Consider the following 22405-nt stretch of genomic DNA (forward strand, 5'->3'; position numbering starts at 1 on the left):
GATAAACTATTATCTTATACCATGGAACTATGAGTCCCAGCAAGCCTCCCCCGCATGCTGGAACTTGGAGAACCACAAGTTCCAGCATGCGGGGCAATAAAGGGCCCGCCGGCACTTGTAGTTCCACAGTAAAATAAATAGTTAAATAAACACACTGACACCCATTTAAAATAAAACTTTAATACATACAAAGCCCATACATACTGATTCTTACCTATCTTGAGCCCGTCGGTAGGTCTCTGGGTCTGGTGGCTTGGTTCCGGGGCTGGTCCGGCTCCAGGGCTGAAGAGTCCGGGGTCCTGGATCCGAAGAAATCCATGGGGAACCTGGGGAAGGAAATACTACTTACCAGGTCCTCTGGCGAAGATCCCGACATCTTCTTCGTCTTCTCCGTCTCTGCCGTAGTCCACCGCATCAGCCGCCGGTACCCGATGGACTTTGAGAGGCGCAGAGATGTTTCATCTTCCGCGCCTCTCACCCGAATGATTCTATTGGCTGCCTAGCGGCCAATCAGGAGGTGACTTTCTATATATATCATATATTTAGCCACATCTGTCAATCAATCTGAGTGTGTGTATAATGCTGGACGGAGTCAGAGTGAAACTCCGCCCAGTTTTATACACACAGATCTGGGCTTAATATATAAGAGAGCTACAGTACATATAGGTAGTAGGCATAGCGGAAGGCAGTGGGGCACAGCAGTATGTACATGGGGCTGCAGTGTGCCCTGCCGGGCGGCCGGGATTACCTTGCTGCCGCTAACAGGGGGCAGAAGGGGGCGGTCCCTCCAGCCTTTCATTCGGGAGCCAAGGCAGGGAAGGGGCGGGTCTCGGACAGTGATTGGCGGACGGACCCGTAAGCTCGGGAGTGTGAGGAGAGACTCCCCTCACCTCCCTGTACCGTCCGATCCTCAGCCGCCCGTCACATGGCCCGCACCACCACTTAATGAGCTGCTCACTGGCCTCGAGGTCACCGTGGTGCTAATGCCAGGAGCAGCTCACAGCCGCCCGACGCCTCTCTCCACCCTGCCCCTGAACTGGCTGCTGCTGCTGGGTGTAAAATGGCCACCGTTCTACAGCAGCAGGAGGAGGAGGTGTCCTCTACTAAGGACAGCTAAACGCACAACAAAACCAGGTAACCCACAGGACAATTGCTGGCACAAGCCAACCTCACACAGGATAAAGCAGCATCCCCTGATGCCCACAGGGGCAAACGCAGGATTTTCAGAAGGGTGTTTCTAGAGGGGCGGAGCAAAGCATGGAGATGGACACTTAGGTGACCCAGTATATGCTGGGTCAGTTAAAGTATTATAGATAGACCAAATGTATATAAATAATAATAAAATATATATACGTATATATATATATATATACATATATATATACATATATATATATATATATGTATACATACATATATATATACATACAGGGGCGTCAACAGCAGTGTAGACCCCTGGGCATAGCAATGTATTGGAGCCCCTACCGATCCTCCAGCGGTAGGGGTGGGGGAAGCTTTGATGTCCCGCGGGTGGTAGGGGGTATTATATCAACCCCTCAGCATGTAGGGCCTGGATCAGTAATTTCCATTAATTACCCCTTTACTGCAGAGATGGTTGGAGATGGGGTGGGAGAAGGGGGCATTGGGCTGAATGAAAGGGGTCCTGATACATAACTTCCAGGGTGGTAGAGGATGTTTAATATGCAAGGGAGGTGTGTATAGTGGGCTTATTATTCATAATTTTCTGGTGGGAGGACAGCTTGCTTGACTGCAGATATGTCCAGTTCCCGGAAATAGATTTCTTAGATTTTAATGGAATTAAAAATTAGAGAATCCTATCTACCAAATGGGAACTAGGTGATCAGAGCATTCTGCCAATGAGAATATAAAACTACATACACTGGGCGAAATGTAATAGGGTGCGATTTTTGGACGAGTTCCAAACTCGCCAGAAATCGCACCTTTAAAAATCAATTTTTTTGCCGCGAAATCGCATATGTAATGAGATGCGAATTTGCGGCAAAAAATGCGATTTGCCGCGATTTCGGGCGATTTTCAGTCATGAAAATGTGCGCATTTTCATATATATGCGATTTTGGGTAAAAAAAAACAGGAAAAAAAAAACGGCGTGGGGTCCCCCCTCCTGAGCATAACCAGCCCCGGGCTCAAAGAGCCGGTCCTGGTTTCATAAAATCAAAGGAACAATCAAGTTGGGGTTCCCTGGATTTTATAAAACCAGCACCAGGCTCAAGGGCCGGTCCTGGTTCCCAAAATACGGGGGACAAAATGACTGGGGTCCCCCGTATTTCAAGAACCAGCACCGGGCCCAACCAGCCAGCAGGGTAATGCCACAGCCAGGGGGAGACTTTTTATACAAGTCCCCCCGGCCAAAGCATTCAGCCCTCTGACCGGTCAGCATGGGCAGGGTTCCTGGGGGAGTGGGGACCCCCCCAAAGAAGGGCCCCCCCCCCCCAGAACTTACCAGCCCATGCTGAAGCCCGGGGCTGTCCTCAATGCCCCTCACCGGACGTCTTCAGCGCTTCTCCGGTTGCCCAGCAGCATTCTTCCCACGGTCCGGTGTTCTGTTGACATCTGGGGCTCCGCCCCCCAACCGGGACTTAGCCCCGCCTACCAGCCAATGATGGTCCTTGAAAACCGGCATGCCGGTTTTCAAGGACCATCATTGGCTGATGGGCGGGGCTAAGTCCCGGTCGGGGGGCGGAGCCCCAAATGTCAACAGAACACCGGACCGTGGGAAGAATGCTGCTGGGCACCCGGAGAAGCGCTGAAGACGTCCGGTGAGTATGAATTCTCTCCACAGGCACCCCAGTGGATTCTACTGGACAAGGGGACCGATCCTTCATGGCAAAATAGGTGAGTATTGGATGTATGGGCTCCGAACGTAATAAAGTTTTACTGTCAGTGTCTTTGTGTACTTTTTTAACTATTTGTAGTACTGTGGGACTACTAGTCCCAGCGGGCCCTTTATTGCCCCACATGCTGGGACTTGTGGTTCTCCAAGTCCCTGCATGTGGTGCAGGCTTGCTGGGACTCATAGTTCCACAGCAATATACAATAGGATTTCAGCTATTTTTTACACCAATCATCAGCTCGATGCCCACAGCCCAGGGGCATCGAGGACAGCCCCGGGTTTCAGCATGGGCTGGTAAGTTCTGGAGGGGGGGACCCCTTCTTTGGGGGGGTCCCCACTCCCCCAGGACCCCTGACCATGCTGACCGGTCAGAGGGCTGAATGCTTTGGCCGGGGAGACTTGTATAAAAAGTCTCCTCCCGGCTGTGGCATTACCCTGCTGGCTGGTTGGGCCCGGTGCTGGTTCTTGAAATATGGGGGACCCCCAGTCATTTTGTCCCCCGTATTTTGGGAACCAGGACCGGCCCTTGAGCCTGGTGCTGGTTTTATAAAATCCAGGGAACCCCAACTTGATTGTTCCTTTGATTTTATGAAACCAGGACCGGCTCTTTGAGCCCGGGGCTGGATATACTCAGGAGGGGGGACCCCACGCCGTTTTTTTTTTTAACTTTAACTTCTAGCCAAGTCATCCAGTCACAAAGTGACACACCCCCCTCAAGTCATTCAGTCACAAAGTGACAGCTCTGCCCTATGTGGACACACATCAGCATACCTCCCACCTTTTGTAGTAGGCAAAGAGGGACAGCCTTGTATGCTGCAGAAATTAGGGGGCGTGGCCTCGCCTCAGTGTGGCTTGGCCTAAATAGCTCCATTTCCCAACGCTGTGGGGGCATGGCTAGCAGCTCTGTAACCTGCTGGCCAGCCCCTCTGCTTGCTGGAATAGACACTTTGCGCATGCGCACAGCGTCTATTCACCGGGGGACATCACAATGGGTTCTTTATTTCAATGCCAGCCAGAGCTCAGCAGCAGCCGGCTAAGATGCTGCCCTAACTTTCTGTCTAAAACAGCGTCCCTCGCCCAGCACTTACCACCACATGGCTATCATGCTGCCCACCTGCCCCTACCCTCCGCCATGCACGCCCACCCACCCATTGTCTAAAACAGCGTCCCTAAGCCAACATGCCAGGCTGCACTGAGCACCCAAGTCTACCATGCTGCCCGCCTGCCCCGAGCCTCCGCCATGCGCGCCCGTCCGCCTGCTGTCTAAAACAGAACCCCTCCTCCAATAAGCCGGCCAGCACTAAGCAGCAGAGTGCTGACATGCTCACCCGACACTCCACCATGCGCGGCCGCCCACCTGCTGTCTAAAACAGCGTCCCTCCTCCAACACGACAGGCAGCATTGAGCCCCCAAAGCTACCATGCTGCCCACCTGACCCGAGCATCCGCCATGCGTGCCCGCCCACCTGCTGTCTAAAACAGAACTCCTCCTCCAATAAGCAGGCCAGCACTAAGCAGCAGAGTGCTGACATGCTCACCCGACACTCCACCATGCGCGCCCGCCCACCTGCTGTCTAAAACAGCGTCCATCCTCCAACACGACAGGCAGCATTGAGCACCCTAGGCTACCATACTGCCCACCTGCCCCGAGCCTCCGCCATGCGTGCCCGCCCACCTGTTGTCTAAAACAGAACCCCTCCTCCAATAAGCCGGCCAGCACTAAGCAGCAGAGCGCCGACAGGCTCACCCGACACTCCACCATGCGCACCTGCCCACCCACTGTCTAAAACAGCATCCGTTTCCAACACACCAGCCAGCACTAAGCAGCAGACGGCTAACATGCTGCCCCACTGTCCCGACCCTCCGCCATGCGCGCCCACCCACCCAGTCTCTAAAACAGCATCCACCCTACAATACGACGGGCAGCACTGAGCAGCAAATGGATAACATGGTGAACAGCTGCCCCCACTCTCGCCTGTGCACAGCGTAACGTCCAAGGTCACCCTGCGCAGCCCAGAGGCAGTTACTCTGGTTATGGGGCTGTATCAGGCAAGGACTAGCAGGGAGGTGGGCTGTAGGGCTGGAAAAGAAGGGACAAGAGGGAAAGAAACGTGCTGCGGTCTGCCATTTTTTTCAAACCTGGAATTCCACAAATTGATCCATTTTCAACCTGGACATCCAGAATTCAAAAAAATGTCCATCACAACTAGCAGGCACACAATACCATATCTCTCCCCATCTCTCCCATCTGAACCAGCAGCTGCAGCCTCAGTTGTGTGGCTGGCGGCCTTTAACCCCATATGTCACTTTCACCCGGACACAAGGGGAAAGAAGGCTGCGCCCTGTAATTCTGAGCTTACATCCAAGGCTTCACCCTCCCCCGGGCTCAGCGATGGTAACCGCTGCATGTCCAACCCATCCACCCCCAGCCAGTCATCCACCCTAAATTCTGTCGTACCCAACGGGGCAGCCCTTCCAGGCAACAGCCAAGCCTCCCCCTTCATGTTATTCTTCACCGCCTGCTGGGGCATGTCCTATACCTCGACCAATACCAACGTGCTCATCGCCATGTGGCCCCTGCTCCTACATGCATGTTCAAGGAGGTCCCCAACAGCCCGTCATCAGCGTTCCCCTACTCCTCGCATTAGCCCTTTATGTGTGCCCCTCACCCACTCTGACATGTATGTGGGGGGGCACTGTCATTTGTGCCTGCTACATGTATAATCCCCCCCCCCCCTACACCATCAGTAAAACAGACCGATAAAACAGTAATGGAGAGAGAAAGATATAAATAAATACAAAAATGTAAAATATTTTCTACTGCTTTAAAAATAAATCACTAATAGCAGCTGGTACAATGAAAGTAAAGAAAAAATAATTCATTTTAAAAATAAGCTTATCTTAGGCAGTGCAATGAGGAACAGGTGACCGAAGTTATCCCAACATGTTTCGTCCAAACGGACTTCGTCAGGGGTAAGGGACATAATGACTGAGGCTATTCTTATACCTGCAATTGGGTCTTAGGTGCCGCCCCCCCCTCGTTAACACTACTAATTGGTTGTGCTGCAGTTTTGAGTAAAACGCTATAAAAAACATAGTATATGCTAGGACAGTGGCATCTATTAGACAGATTGTCTGATTATAAAAAACGAGTGTTCTAAATGCAGTAAAACTATGTAGAAAGGGATGGAGTGTGTCAGCTCCGTTATTATGGAGCATGACATCACTTCTGCCCCACTTCCGCCACACATCCGGCATCCGTGGAACGCTACTGCGCATGTGCGCCTTGTTCATTAGATATTGCAGTGCCTCGCAGCTTGATTCCTATGAGTTGCTTCTGTGCATGTGCGCTCAGTCTCTTATGGTGTACAGCAGCTCCGTGCCGTTCTTCCTGGATTGTCTGATTCACCAGCGCTGCGGGGGTTGCCTTAGTGATGAAGATGCGCTTATGCAGCAGTATTCGAGTTCCCGCTGGGAGCATATTACTTCACTACAGTCATTGCCTAGGGTGTCTGATGTCCTGTAGTTGCGGACGCCATTTTTCTGGGATTTCAGCTTTTCTGTATGTTATTCTCATAAAGATGAGAATGAGGAATAATAAAATTAAAAATAAAAAAAATAAAAAATTGGTATAAGAATATGTATAAGTAAACACATGGATCAGTTATACAGTTTGGATAATACATATATTAAGCCTTGTTATTATTAAAGTGATATGAGAATATGCATAAAGATAGTTACATGACACCAGCTAAGTAATATTAGAGTGTTTTAAATAGTGTGAAAATTACAAAAGTTGGAAGGAGATGAGAATAATTACAGAGAGAATTGGGTGGATGACTAGTTGTATTTATAATGGTGGGTACAGCACATACACAACTCTCCGCCGATATTATAGTACAGCACCCAATATTCCTGGGAGGTCCCCCTGCCCAGTACTATTCAGGCCCATCACTGCTTAGCTTCCAAGTTCGGATGTAATTGGGTGTCCCAGTGTGGTATGGCTGTATAGTTTTTGGTTGGAGATCTATGTATGAGTATTGTTTCCACCCGTGTTGTTATATCCAAATGAACAAATATTTTGAAAGGAGTGAAGAGTGGTGGAAGAGAGAGCAAAGTGTGGCAGACGCTAGTAAATGAGAAGTAAGGATTCCAACAAGGATGCCAGGACTGGACTTCCCAGAGTGTTACCCAGTCTGGTACTATTCAGCGGAAATGTTGTAACGTGTTACTAACCCCCTAAGGGGTCCCCTTCTTCTGTTCTGTATGATTGACCCATTATATGAAGGGTGCTATCTCATAGCTCTTGTTAAAACCCTCTGGATGTAGGGTATTTAATTAAAAAATCCAATACATCTCTCTACGTGATAGAAGATTCGATAGATCCCCTCCTCTCTCTCCAAGGGTGACAAGTTCAATGCCTCTAAATGCCAGCTTTTCCGGATCTGAATTGTGGTGCGCGCTGAAATGTTGTGAGACTGCATGTGTCTGTATTTTGTTTTTAATGTTCCTCACATGCTCCTGTATATGGATTTTCAGTGTCCTCTTAGTCTTGCCAATGTAGCGTAGTTCACATGGACATTCAAGCATGTAAATCACGGATGTTGAATTGCAGTTAATGAATTGTTTTGTCCTGAATTCTTTGGTTTTATCCTTGTTGAAGAAGTTCTTCCTATTTGGGTGTAGATATTTGCATATATTACAGTGGCCACATTTGTAGCTACCGGTGCTTTTGGGTAGGCCCTTCTGTTGTATTGATTCTTCTCTCAGCATGCTGGGGGCTATAAGGTCTTTTAAATTCTTTTGTTTCCGATACACAATTTGCGGTTTGTCAGGTAAGACTTCTTTCATGATGGGATCCATCAATAGGATGTTCCAGTGTTTATTGAGTGCTTCCTTAATCGTTCTTTCATGATATTTGTACGTTGTGATGAATTTAACATTGGGTTCTCTATTATCTTTTGTCTTGTATTTCAGTAGTTTTTTCCTGTCTAATGCTTTTACTCTCGTTAGCCTTCTCCAAGATGTGAGTGGGGTATTTTTTTCTCCTTGAATCTGTTTGATATAGCTTTAAGTTGTATGTCTCTATCTTCTTCTTTTTTACAGTTTTTAGAGTAATTCTATGGTATTGGGAGTAGGGGATGTTGTTTTTCCTTTTTTGTAAGTGTCCACTTTCATAGTGTACGTAGCTGTTGGTGTCAACCTTTTTTATAAAATTTTTAGTTATCACATTGTCAGATGTACCTATCAGTACCAGGTCTAAAAATTCAATTTCTTTGTCGTTTGTGTTGGAGGTAAAAACCAGATTCAAATCATTCTCTCCAATATACTTTAAAAATTCATAAAACCTCTGTTTAGAGCCATCCCAGACGATTAAAATGTCATCTATATACTGTATCGTTTAAATAGAATGATGTTCTTTTTGTATGGATGGTCATTGTAAATGAACCTTCTCTCCCCGTATCCCATTAGTAAGTTTGCAAAACTTGGGGCAAATATTGTGCCCATGGCTGTCCCGCAGGTCTGTAAGTAAAAGTGGTTTAAAAATGTAAAATAATTATGTTTCAAGACAAAATTCATGACATCACCGATGAATTTCCTGTGTGGTATAGAGTGTTGGATACATGTGTAGAGTGACTGTACATTTATGGTAGCCCACATGTATCCCTCCTTCCATGTGAATTCCTCCATGAGGTTCAGGACAGATGTTGTATCTTTCAGATAGGATGGAAAGCTATACACATGTGGTCTCAGAAAAATGCGTATTCAGATAGATGAGATGTAAGAGATTTGATCCCTGCCACTATGGGGCTTCCGAGTGGGTTGTCCATGGATTTATGCACTTTCGGAAGAAAGTAAAAGACAGGTGTTGTGGGATTAATGTGCAATAGGTACTGGAATTCTTATTTTATAAGAATATTGTCCCTTAGTCCTTGTAAGGGTCTCAGTTCGTCAATGTAGTTTTCCTTTGGATCTTTATGGAGTTTATTATATGGCTTCTTTTTCTTTTTTGTGAGGTTTTTGTCTATAGGTTGTAACTCCCTGTTTCCACACAGTTCTTGTTTCACTAGTTCATAGAAGGTTCCAATATATTGTCCTTTGGATTAGATCGGGTAGAATTTTGATTTATTACTTAGTCCAGATTTGGAGGTGCTGTTTGAATAATTGGTTATTTCATCCTCTTTCCTAAGAAAATGTCTTTTTAAAGTGAGATGTCTGACAAACTTATTTAGATCAATGAATGTGTCAAATTTGTTGAGGGCCTTTGTGGGAGCAAATTAAAGACCTCTGCTGAGTAATGAGAGTTCCGGTTTGGTGAGTTTACGTTGAGATAAATTGAAGATGCCATGGTTTGTTGGTGACTTTATTGTAGATTCCTTCTTTTCTGTATGTTTCGATGTCCTCCTTCCTCTGCACCCTCTTCTTCCAGTTGTCTTTTTAGGGGGAATGCATGTGTTGCTCTCTGTAACTCTCTGCAATAATTTCTCTTTCATCTTTGTGCTGGGACCTGGGGATAAAAAAAATGCTTGCTGGCACTTTCGGTGGTGGTGGTTTGTGGTTTTCCTGGATGGTTAGTGTAAACAGGATGGTTTCTTCTTTTCTCCCAGCTTATTTTCCAGGCCCCCTTTCTGATGGTGGTACTTGTTTCCTAGCACGGCCACACCGATTTACATCGGGGTGGTCGTGTCGGAAAAATCGGGTCGATCGCATCGCATGCGATTTGGTCGCATGCGATGCGATCGACGCGACCGACCGATTTTGGACCCGATTTTTTTTTTTTAATGTAAATCGGGTCCCTGGGACGCGATTTTACATTGCATTCAGTGTAAAATATTCCCAACCCCCCCAAATTGAACGGCGTACACCGCACCCCACGATAGACGCCAACCCGAAGCGTGGCGAGCGCAGCGAGCCCGCGAGGGGCGGCGGTGCGCGTCCTCCGACCTTTTCATTCCCCTACTATCCACGTCGGCGTGGAGTTGAGAATAGAATAGTTGAGCCCGAAGCGTGGCGAGCGCAGCGCGCCCCGCGAGGGGACGCGTATACCTGTGAAGTTATACGCGTCCCCTCGCGGGGCTCGCTGCGCTCGCCACGCTTCGGGCTCGGTGGCTCGCTGCGCTCGCCACACTATTCTATTCTCACCTCCACGCCGACGTGGATAGTAGGGGAATGAAAAGGTCGGAGGACGCGCACCGCCGCCCCTCGCGGGCTCGCTGCGCTCGCCACGCTTCGGGTTGGCGTCAATAGTGGAGTGGCGTTTACAATGGGGGGGCATGACGGGGCCATATACAATGAGAAATGGCCCATATTGGCCCATTTCCCATTGATTACTATGTTAAGATGGACTTAATCAAGTCCATCTTATCTTGTGCCATTATAATGGCACAAGACCGACACGACCGACGCGATTTCAATGTTAAAAATATTTTAACATTGAAGCCTATGGAGAAATCGGGTCCATCGCGTCGGTCGCGTCGTGTGCCATGTTAAGGTACACGACGCGACCGACGCGATGGACCCGATGGACGCGATTTCTCCATAGGCTTCAATGTTAAAATATTTTTAACATTGAAGCCTATGGAGAATCGGGTCCATCGCGTCGGTCGCGTCGTGTGCCTTATTAAAGGCACACGACCGACGCGATGGACCCGATTTTCCATTTGACGGTAAAATGGACCTGATTTTAAAGAAAATCGGGTCCATCGGGGGCATCGTGTGCCTTAAAGTTAAGGCACACGACCAAGAAGATTGTGGCCGTGCTAGGAAACAAGTACCCTGATGGTTTCTGATTGTTTTCTATATGGTGGTTGTGATTGGTATAGTTGTCTGTTGTTTCTGGACCAATTCTTAATTTTGTTGTTTTCGTAGTAATTTTTGTCCCTTAAAATCTTATTTTCCTTGTTGTTCTTGACCTCACCTTCTGCTCGTTCTATTTTCAGGTTTAAGACTTTTTCTGCAAGAATTTTTCTTGCAGCACCTGCAAATCTGGACTAAGGAATAAATCAAAATTCTACCCGATTGAATCCAAAGGACAATATATTGGAACCTTCTATGAACTGGTTAAACAAGAACTGTGTGGAAACAGGGAGTTACAACCAAAAACCTCATGAAAAAAAGAAAAAGAAGCCTTAGAGACACTACAAAAGGATGAAAGTATTGTCATGAAGGCAGCAGACAAGGGGGAGGCACTGTCATCATGGACAGAACAGCATCGTCTCCTAAGCGACAATGCATCATATACGAAACTACAGAAAGAGCCAAAGGAAAACTACATTGACGAACTGAGACCCTTACTCTTACAAGGACTAAGGGACAATATTCTTACAAAAGAAGAATTCCAGTACCTATTACACATTAATACCACCACTCCTGTCTTTTACTTTCTTCTGAAAGTGCATAAATTCATGGACAACCCACCCGGAAGACCCATAGTGACAAGGATCGAATCTCTTACGTCTCATCTATCTGAATACGTGGACATTTTTCTGAGACCACATGTGAATAGCTTACCATCCTATCTGAAAGATACGACATCTGTCCTGAACCTCATGGAGGAATTCACATGGAAGGAGGGATACATGTGGGCCACCATAGATGTACAGTCACTCTACACATGTATCCAACACCATGTGGGAATTGAGGCATGAAATGAGTTTCTTGAAGAAGATGATTCCCTCTCTATACCACACAGGAAATTCATCTGTGATGTCATAATTTTGTATTGAAACATAATTATTTACATTTTTAAACCACTTTTACTTACAGACCTGCGGGACAGCCATGGGCACAATATTTGCCCCAAGTTTTGCAAACTTACTAATGGGATACTGTGAGAGAAGACTTATTTACAATGACCATCCATACAAAAAGAACATCATTCTATTTAAAAGATATATAGATGACATTTTAATTGTCTGGGATGGCTCTAAACAGAGGTTTTATGAATTTTAAAAGTATATTGGAGAGAATGATTTGAATCTGGTTTTTACCTCCAACACAAACGACAAAGAAATTGAATTTTTAGACCTGGTACTGATAGGTTCATCCGACAATGTGATAACTAAAAATTTCATAAAAAAGGTTGACACCAACAGCTACGTACACTATGAAAGTGGACACTTACAAAAATGGAAGAACAACATCCCCTACTCCCAATACCATAGAATTACTCGCAAATGTAAAAAAGAAGAAGATAGAGACATACAACTTGAAGCTATATCAAACAGATTCAAGGACAAAAAATACCCCACTCACATCTTGGAGAAGGCTAACAAGAGAGCGAAAGCATTAGACAGGAAAAAACTACTGGAATACAAGACTAAAGAGAATAGAGAACCCGATGTTAAATTCATCCCAACGTACAACCATCATGTAGGAAGCACTCAATAAACACTGGAACATCCTACTGATGGATCCCATCATGAAAGAAGTCTTACCTGACAAACCGCAAATTGTGTATCGGAAACAAAATAATTTAAAAGACCTTATAGCCCCCAGCATGCTGAGAGAAGAATCAATACAACAGAAGGGCCTACCCAAAAGCACCGGTAGCTACAAATGTGGCCACTGTAATATATGCAAATATCTACACCCAAATAGGAAGAACTTCTTCAACAAGGATAAAACCAAAGAATTCAGGACGAAACAATTCATTTACTGCAATACAACATCCGTGATTTACATGCTTGAATGTCATGTGAACTACGCTACATTGGCAAGACTAAGAGGACACTGAAAATCCATATACAGGAGCATGTGAGGAACATTAAAAACAAAATACAGACACATGCAGTCTCACAACATTTCAGCATGCACCACAATTCAGATCTGGAAAAGCTGACATTTAGAGGCATTGAACTTGTCACCCTTGGAGAGAGAGGAGGGGATTTATCGAATCTTCTATCACGTAGAGAGATGTATTAGATTTTTGAATTAAATACCCTACATCGAGAGGGTTTTAACAAGAGCTATGAGATAGCACCCTTCATATAATGGGTCAATCATACAGAACAGAAGAAGGGACCCCTTAGGGGTCAGTAACACGTTACAACATTTCCGCTGAATAGTACCAGACTGGGTAACACTCTGGGAAGTCCAGTCCTGGCATCCTTGTTGGAATCCTTACTTCTCCTTTACTAACGTCTGCCGCACTTTGCTCTCTCTTCCACCACTCTTCACTCCTTTCAAAATATTTGTTCATTTGGATATAACAACACGGGTGGAAACAATACTCATACATAGATATCCAACCAAAAACTATACAGCCATACCACACTGGGACACCCAATTACATCCGAACTTGGAAGCTAAGCAGTGATGGGCCTGAATAGTACTGGGCAGAGAGACCTCCCAGGAATATTGGGTGCTGTACTATAATATTGGCGGAGAGTTGTGTATGTGCTGTACCCACCATTATAAATACAACTAGTCATCCACCCAATTCTCTCTGTAATTATTCTCATCTCCTTCCAACTCTTGTAATTTTCACACTATTTAAAACACTCTAATATTACTTAGCTGGTGTCATGTAACTATCTTTACGCATATTCCTATATCACTTTAATAATAACAAGGCTTAATATATGTATTACCCAAACTGTATAACTGTTATTGTATAAATGTGTTTACTTATACCAATTTTTTTTTATTTTATTATTCCTCATTCTCATATTTATGAGAATAACATACAGAAAGGCTGAATTCCCAGAAAAATGGCATCTGCAACTACAGGACATCAGACACCCTAGGCAATGACTGTAGTGAGTTAATATAATCCCAGCGGGAACTCGAATACTGCTGCATAAGCGCATCTTCATCACTAAGGCAACCCCCGCAGAACTGGTGAATCAGACAATCCAGGTACAGAAGCAACTCATAGGAATCAAGCTGCGTGGCACTGCAATGTCTAATGAACAAGGCGCACATGCGCAGTAGCGTTCCACGGATGCCGGCTGTATGGCGGAAGTGGGGCAGAAGTGATGTCATGATCCATTATAACGGAGCTGACACACTCCATCCCTTTTTGCATAGTTCTTTTTTTCTTTTTCTTTTTATTGAGTTTCAAATATGCATATACAAAAAAACAGAAAAAAAACAGGGATAAGATACATGAAAAGACATACAGCATATAACAATTCTGAGCAGTATTTACAAATTCTTGTTCTGAGTTAATATCATATCTTGCTCAATTATACAAACAAACATCAGTATACAAATTAAGTATAGTATTTACGCTGTTTTTCTTTAACTGTAGCCGTGGCGGGGCTGTACAATTATAGTTACTACACGCACAGAAAGCTAAGGCGGGTGTGAACCTTGACCCATTTCTTTTTTAGAATTTCGCTGTTGTACATCACTTGGTAGCACGATGACTTCTATTTCTTGTTTATAACTGCCCTATTCCCCTAACTTTACACTTGTTACTCTATCTATTCCTACCACTTTCCATTCTATTATTTCTATTGTCTTTGGTTCTATTATTTCTATTATCTTTGGTTACGCCTAAGGGTTGTTTTGTACTCTCTTTTTTCTATCATTCTGTGATTCAATTTTTTCTCTACTTCACCTGTGTTAACCTTGTCTCTGTGTTGCTTTTCAACTCTACATTTAACTACCGTTCATTATACTTCCTTTACATAATACTTTTCCAAGTCTATTTTATACTTTGTGTTTTTTTCTATGTATATTAATATATATATATTTTTTTTTTTTTTTTTTTTTTTACGTGCATCTATTTAGCTACTTGTTATTCTAAAAATTACTGTCACTTAGAGTAATAGATTTTCACTCTACAATTGACTAACTTCACTCGTGATTTGCTTGTGTCACACTTTTCTCAACCTATATTGTGCTGCTAATTTTACTATTGTTTTTTAATCAACCTTTGACTACCAATCTTCAGTGGTTATTATTCTACTGTCGCTTAGGAGTCATCGTGCTTCCAATATATTGACATAGTCCACCTGTGCCATACTTTTGCATATGTTAGCAAGTGGAATGGGAACCGGTCTGCAGCGCTGGACAATATGAATAAATTTACTGGAAATCCCAAAGAGAAGCAGTCCACTCCGTAGTTTCAAGGTAAAAAAAAGTACTGAATGCTTTATTAAATAAAAAGTCACATAAAAGGAAGAAAATTTCCTTAAAAAATCACACAAAAACAGTCTAAAAGTATATAAAAAAGGATTCACTCTCTTCTTTGCATAGGAGAGAAAACAATTTAAAGGTAGCTCACCAGATTGATGGTGAGCTACCTTTAAATTGTTTTCTCTCCTATGCAAAGAAGAGAGTGAATCCTTTTTTATATACTTTTAGACTGTTTTTGTGTGATTTTTTAAGGAAATTTTCTTCCTTTTATGTGACTTTTTATTTAATAAAGCATTCAGTACTTTTTTTTACCTTGAAACTACGGAGTGGACTGCTTCTCTTTGGGATTTCCAGTAAATTTATTCATATTGTCCAGCGCTGCAGACCGGTTCCCATTCCACTTGCTAACATTTGTACCTTTTCTGGGTGTTATTGAGATTGAAACACCATTTGAGAACCACTGCAGCAGAGGGATTAAGGAGCGCTAGAGAATTCCCGGAACTCTGCTTTTTTCACATACTTTTGCATATGTATTCAGCGTCTTTCTAATTATAGATACCTGTTTTTCCTGTTTGGCAGTATAATTTACAAGATCCATGCATGAATATCTGGGCCTTTATCGAACATCCACGTTCTAGCAACAATAACCTTTGCTAAGGCGCAAAGATTGATAATGTATGATTTATCCCCCACCTGTAGTCTGGTTCCCTTTATCAAGCCCAATAGACAACATTTTGCAGTTATAGTTTATTTAGGTATTCCAGTATCTACCAGCACTTGCACAATTTTGCCCCAAAATATGGCAACTTCCGAGCACTCCCACAGCAGATGAAAAAAGGTACCGTGTCCCATTTACACTTTGGACATACACTCGAGGTCCGTCCCGCAAATTTCATCATCCTAGGCATTGATAGATATGCTCTATGAAATGTGAATAGTTGGACTTGTTGAACCCGGAGGGCGTTGGTTGCTTTCGATATTGCTGATTTCTCGTTTGTTCCACTCCTCCTCCCCTATGGATCCCACATCCCCTTCCCACTTCTATTTCAGTTCGCTCAAGCCATCACCACATTTGTCCCGATTAATGCATTTATATATTCTAGATACCAATTTTGTTTTATTACTTGATTTTAATATTACTTTTATAGGTGATTCTTCGAATATTGGGGGGCGGGGGGGAATTGGACCTCGAGTGCATGCCTCAACTGCAAGAAGCGGAAAAAGTATGTTTGCGGTAGCCTATGTTCGTCCTTTAGTTGTATAAAGGACTTAATTCCATTTGCGTTGTATACTTGATAAATAATTGCATACGGCTTCCAAACCTCTCTAATACCCCATTTACACAGCAATGTGACCCAGGTCTGTGCCGTTTACACTGAACCTGGGTCAGCACTGCTTTTCCCTATGGATGACATTAAAAATGTCCATTTTAGGACTGATAAACTGCCAGCCAACCTTCCGTCATTGATTTAAAATAAAAATTAAAAGACCTGACAAGTTAGCATTGAAAAATGTTGGTTTGTTTATTTTGTAAAATATTTTTCAAAAAGTTTTATTCAGTGCTCAAGCACACACAGCGGTATAAATGTGCAGCATCACCCATGTGCTCTCCCCAGCCCCTTCCCCTGCAGCAGACCGAATCTCCCATGTGCTCCCCCCAGCTCCCCCCCCAGAAAAAAAAAATATATAAATGATACTGCATCCAATTATGATTTCTGTGTGCACTGCCCGTATCCTTCCTGGCTGCTGTCTTTTGCCACTGCAGCGCACTGTGGAAAGGCGTCCAGCACTTCTGGTATCCTTTCAGCACTACCCGGATGTCCCAACCTGGGTTGGGACCATTTACACCACCCACAACCCAGGTCCAACCAGTGTTCAACCCTGGTCAGGACCTGGGTAGGAGACCAGTGTTACTGGACCTGGGTTGACCCCTTTTACACCAACGTTGACCTGGGTCCGACCTGGGTCCAACCTGGGTTATTCCTTGGTGTAAAAGGGGTATAATCTGTAACTCACACAATTCCCTTAACATTCCCTTGGGTGATCTTGATCTCTTGATTAAATATATCTATTTAAATTGTATAGACCTATTGGCCTCCCTCCAGATTTTTACAGCCTGGATCACTAGAGGGGGATCTGTGATCAACAGCTGTCCTTGTAGGATTGTATGCAGAGGGGTAATTCCCGGGGCTGCCAACGCTACTAGGGCTGCAGTTATTTTACTGTTCTGCTCTTCGACGATCCAGGACTTAATTTATGCCAATTGGGTGGATATATAATAGTCTCTAAGATCTGGAAACCCCAGACCTGCCTCAGCCTTATCTCTCATCAGGATAATTAACCTAATTTTTGCTCTTGCCCCATTCCAGATAAAAGACGACATCATGCTGTTCATTTTTCTAAATAAGGAATTAGGGAGGAATATCGGGGAGTGATGTACCACATATTTAGGGAGTTTAGGGAGGACCAACATTTTAATCAGATTTACTCTGCCTGTCACTGTCAATGGCAATCTTCGCCATGATTTAAATTTTGTTCCCATATACTCTAATATTGGTTGTATATTTAATTGCATAAATTCTTTTGGGTCCCTAGAGACCAGAATCCATAGATACTTAAATGTTAGTACACACCCTAACGGATATGAAGAGGGGAGTGTAGGGTGAATTTTGCAATCTAAAGGGAATATATGCGATTTCCCCCAGTTCATTCTGACTCCAGAATAATTCCTGAATTCTTGAATTGTGCTTAAAACATGGGGGAGAGAGGTGCTATAATCCGATAGATATATAAGCAGATCATCCGTGTATAGGGATACAACATCTCTCTCACCCCCCAGTTCGAAGCCACAAATTTTGGGATGCCTCCTAATGATAGAGGCCAACAGTTCGATCGCCAAGGCGAAAAGGACCGGTGAAAGGGGACAGCACTGCCTTGTTCCCCTGGCGAGTGTGAATGCAGGCGAGGTCAGGGCTGGTGCAGGGCACCAGAGCGCCCCAGGCGAGTCGGGGTGGGGGCGCCCCGGTGCCTGGGGGGTGGGTTGGTACCTGTATTATAAAACTGGCGGCGTCAGCGTCCCTGCAGTGCTAGAGCAGGCAGGGGTGTCCATGCTGTGGGGGTACCTGCGGCGCTGTCACTGTGTATAAAGCTACTGCTGGCGGCGGGGTCCCTGCAGTGAATAGAGAATAACTAGCGCTATGCGGCGGCGCGGGAAGCGCTTCTGATTTTGAAAACACTTGCCGCATGCTGATTGGCTGAATCAGCCTCCAAACTTGCAGTCTCAGAGTGGCGTCCGCATCCTGCTCGCTCCCGCCGGCTCCCTCAGTGGGACACGTGCAAACGCTGGCCAATCTGTGTTAGATGACACGGCCTAGGCTCGCGGCTTCCTGCTGTCGCAGCTCGGCACTTTCCCTGGGTCACCGCCGACTTTCTGATGCTTCTGGGAGCTCCGGCGTTCTAGCAGCGAGTACTCTCCTCGACCCCCGTAATCCGGCTTTCTTAGCGGACGTCAGGCATTTCAGGTAACGCCGGCACCTGCACTGCCGTGGCCCCGCCCTCCCTTTCTGCATAGTTTTACTGCATTTAGAACACTCGTTTTTGATAACCAGACAATCTGTCTAATTTGCCACTGTCCTAGCATATACTATGTTTTTTATAGCGTTTTACGCAAAACTGCAGCACAACCAATTAGTAGTGTTAACGAGGGGGGCGGCACCTAAGACAAAATCCCAGGTATAAGAATAGCCTCAGTCATTATGTCCCTTACCCCTGACGAAGTCCGGTTGGACGAAACATGTTGGGATACTTCGGACACCTGTTTCTCATCGCACTGCCTAAGATAAGTTGATTTTTAAAATGAAATATTTTTTTCTTTACTTTTTTTGTACCAGCTGTTATTAGTGATTTCTTTTTAAAGCAGTAGAAATTATTTTACATGACAACACCATTTTCCCCTTGTGGTCATTGTCATCCCCCAGTTTAAAAAAAATGATCTTTTTGTACACAGATACATTTTTTATATCAACTTTTTTGTAACATGCGTAGGTGTAAGCAATGATAGTGTTGGGCTGAGCCCTCAGCCAGGACTGCTGTTTAGAATGGCCACGGCGAAGCCCTACGCTAACTCTGTTTGCCGTCCCGGGCAGGTGACCGCAGGCTGCAGAGTACTAGCCTTCTCCTTTAGTCGCCGCATTCGAAGGAGCGAGTTAAGCCCGCTCCAACCTTGATGCAACCAGGTTTTATGTTGGGACAAACCCACGGCGACTGTCCGGGATTGGACCAAAAGGAGGATCTTACTAAAAGGGCCTACCTGGACTAAACACCCTAACTAACGGCACCAGGCCAAGGACAGGGAGCATGACCAAGTCACAGACACCGAAGAAAATAATTAACGGGGTGCCACCAAACAAAACACACGCCAAAACGAAATGGTACACTTACAATAACGGTACCCCAAAACAGGTGTGAGCCCACAACAGTGAGCCTCTCCGAATCACGGGAAAATAGCAATAACTAAGAACGATGGGTAGCTTGCCCGCAAAAATAAAAGATAAGGAACCGGGCTCCACTGGAGCACTTACGTAACCAGACCGGACCACCGGCAGCACAAGATGGTAACGTGCACACCCGGGGTGACTTGGCAGGACCAGATGGGGATATCGCTGTCCAAGATGGATCCGGACCAGGACTGGAGAATGACCGCAGCTAGATGGCAGCTGGACCATGGCTGAACCACGGCTGGATGGTGGCAACAGCACCGGAGTTGGTGCACGGCTGCAACACAGCTAAGAAAGCAACTGGGGCAAGGCGGACCGTGACAGCAGAGTTCAGAAGACCCTCTGCAGAGAACAATATCACCGGCGGGGCTGAGCTGGGCCAGATCCCTTAAAAGGGATGCGCTGGCTAATCAGCCACCGCCAGATCAGCCCCCGCAATTCACTGCGCAGCCCGGTGTCCCTTGGTTGCTAGGCAACCTCCGAACGACGCGGCCCGCTCACTGACAGCGTCCCCCGGCTGGGCGGAAGTGATGCACCGTGGCCGGGCAGACCTGTAAATCATCCTGACCCCGCCGGGCGGAAGTACCCGGTCCTTCCTTCTATGGGCACCGGGACGCTGCTGCGTACCCCCCTTGAGGAGAGGTTTTGAAACCTCTACCCCCAGGCTTATGGGGAAACTCCCAAAAGAACTTTCTCTTAAGGCTTTGAGCATGAACGTCCCATGACCTTTCTTCAGGCCCAAACCCCTTCCAGTGGACCAAAAAGTGAAGGGAACCACGGACAAATTTGGAGTCTAGAATTCTTTTGACCAAGAACTCCTGTTGCCCCTGTACATCCATGGAAGGGACTCCTCTGATGAACTTACGAGGAAATTTGCGGGAAAAGAAGACAGCCTTTAATAGAGAAGCATGAAAGGTGTTTGCTATCCTGAGGGACGTAGGAAGCAACAAACGGAACGCAACCGGATTAACCCTCTTAATGATCTTGTATGGACCTATGAACCTTGGCCCAAACCTTGCCGAAGGTTGATGCAACTTGATATTCCGGGTCGATAACCAGGCCCAATCGCCATCCTTGAACGGACAAGGACGTCTAAACTTATCTGCAAACACCTTCTCTTTGAAAGCTGTCTCTTTAAGGGCATCATGAATCTTTCTCCATGTAGCCTTAAAACGAAAGGCCCTAGACGGAGTTGAGGACGAAGCTTGAGCGAAAGAATTAGCCTGTGGATGGTAACCATAAACTGCAAAAAAGGGTGAGACTTTGGAAGCAGAATGTACCGCAATATTGTATGCAAATTCTGCTATGGGTAGATACTCCACCCAATTTCTCTGCAAATTAGAAATGAAACATCGCAGATACTGCTTCAAAGACTGATTCAACTGCTCAGTTTTTCTGTTAGACTGAGAGTGAAAGGCTGAAGTCAGACTCAGAAAAAAACGGGGGGGTCAGTTACCAAGGTAACTGAAGGGGCGCCTGTATGAGAGGCTTCAGCCAGCAGCTGTCAATAAAGGGATTGTCAGTCCCTATAGAAAATGGAAAAGAAAAGGGTAGACTGCGCTTATTGATGACAGAGTGAGGGCAATTAAAAAATAAATTTAATAATACAATAACATACTGTAATGTATACACATAAAATACAATTTACACTGTAAAAAGAAGGGGGGAAGGGGAATGTGCTGCATCCACTGGGGTAATTATATCACCTTTGTATGTCCACAGTTCAATGGGTACCCAGAGATGATGGGATCCTGTAGTGCTTGTCCACAGCGGTGCTCAGTGATAATGTTATATGCAGTGGTGATGGTGCCGTCGGGTGTATGTGAAGTCAGACTCAGTTTGATCTTGAGAGAAGCACAGAACGATCTCCAGAACTGTGCCACAAATTGCGGACCCCTGTCGGACACAATGTCAGTGGGCAAACCATGCAACCTGAAGACATGCCGCAAAAATAAAGAGGCCAATTCTTTGGCGGAAGGCAACTGCTTCAGGGCCACAAAATGTGCCATTTTGGAAAACCTGTCAATAATAACCCAAATGGTTTGACAGCCGTCTGACACTGGCAAACCTACCACAAAGTCCAAGGCAATGTGTGACCATGGCCTCGACGGGATGGACAAAGGCATGAGTTCCCCAAATGGCCTGGACCAAGGCACTTTATGTTTGGCACAAACAGGACATGACTGAACAAATTCTTTGACGTCCCTGGACATTCCTGGCCACCATACGACTCAGGCCAATAAGTCCAAAGTTTTATGAATCCCAGGATGCCCTGCAGTCTTGTTGTAATGAAAGTCTATGAGCACTTTCCGCCTAAGCGTCTCAGGGACAAATAAATGACCACTAGGAGTCTGGGCTGAAGCCTGGCCCTGGGACTGATGAATGAGCCACTCTAGGGTCAAACTGAGACAGGCCTGTATACAAGAGGCAGGAAGAATGGGAGCAGCCATCTCTTGGCTTGAATGCTGCGGAATAAAGCACCGTGACAGAGCATCCACTCGAACATTTTTAGGACTGGGTCGATAGGTAATCAAAAAATTGAAGCGCGTAAAAAATAAAGCCCAGCGGGCATGCCGGGCATTTAGGTGCTTAGCTGCTTCAATATATTTCAGGTTCTTGTGGTCAGTTAAAACCAACACTTGATGGTTGGCACCTTCTAGCCAATGCCTCCATTCATCGAAGGCCCACTTGATGGCTAATAATTCTCGCCGCAGAGAATTTCCTTGACATATATGCACAAGGATAAAGGATCTGGGTTTTGGGGTTGCTTTGCGAGAGCACTGCTCCTGCTCCCACTTCGGAGGTGTCCACCTCCACCACAAAGGGACGATCCGGATCAGGATGCCTGAGGATAGGGGCAGCAACAAATGCCTGTTTAAGAGCTTGAAAGGCCTGTTTAACTTGGGAAGACCAATTAGCTGGATCCGCCCCTTTCTTGGTAAGAGCCACCA

The 22405-nt window shown here is 45.5% G+C and overlaps 1 protein-coding gene and 2 pseudogenes across 2 annotated transcripts in view; 1 reads left to right on the forward strand and 2 right to left on the reverse strand.

The window, feature by feature from the left end:
* DNAH7 (dynein axonemal heavy chain 7) overlaps positions 1 to 22405 on the reverse strand; it is a 918640-nt gene that overhangs the window by 559522 nt on the left and 336713 nt on the right. The window lies entirely within an intron of this gene.
* On the reverse strand, positions 6766 to 6883 carry LOC146025237 (5S ribosomal RNA; annotated as a pseudogene).
* On the forward strand, positions 13129 to 13246 carry LOC146025342 (5S ribosomal RNA; annotated as a pseudogene).

The sequence above is a fragment of the Crinia signifera genome, chromosome 7 (genome assembly GCF_055691185.1).
Source record: "Crinia signifera chromosome 7, ASM5569118v1, whole genome shotgun sequence".
Lineage (NCBI taxonomy): Eukaryota > Metazoa > Chordata > Amphibia > Anura > Myobatrachidae > Crinia > Crinia signifera.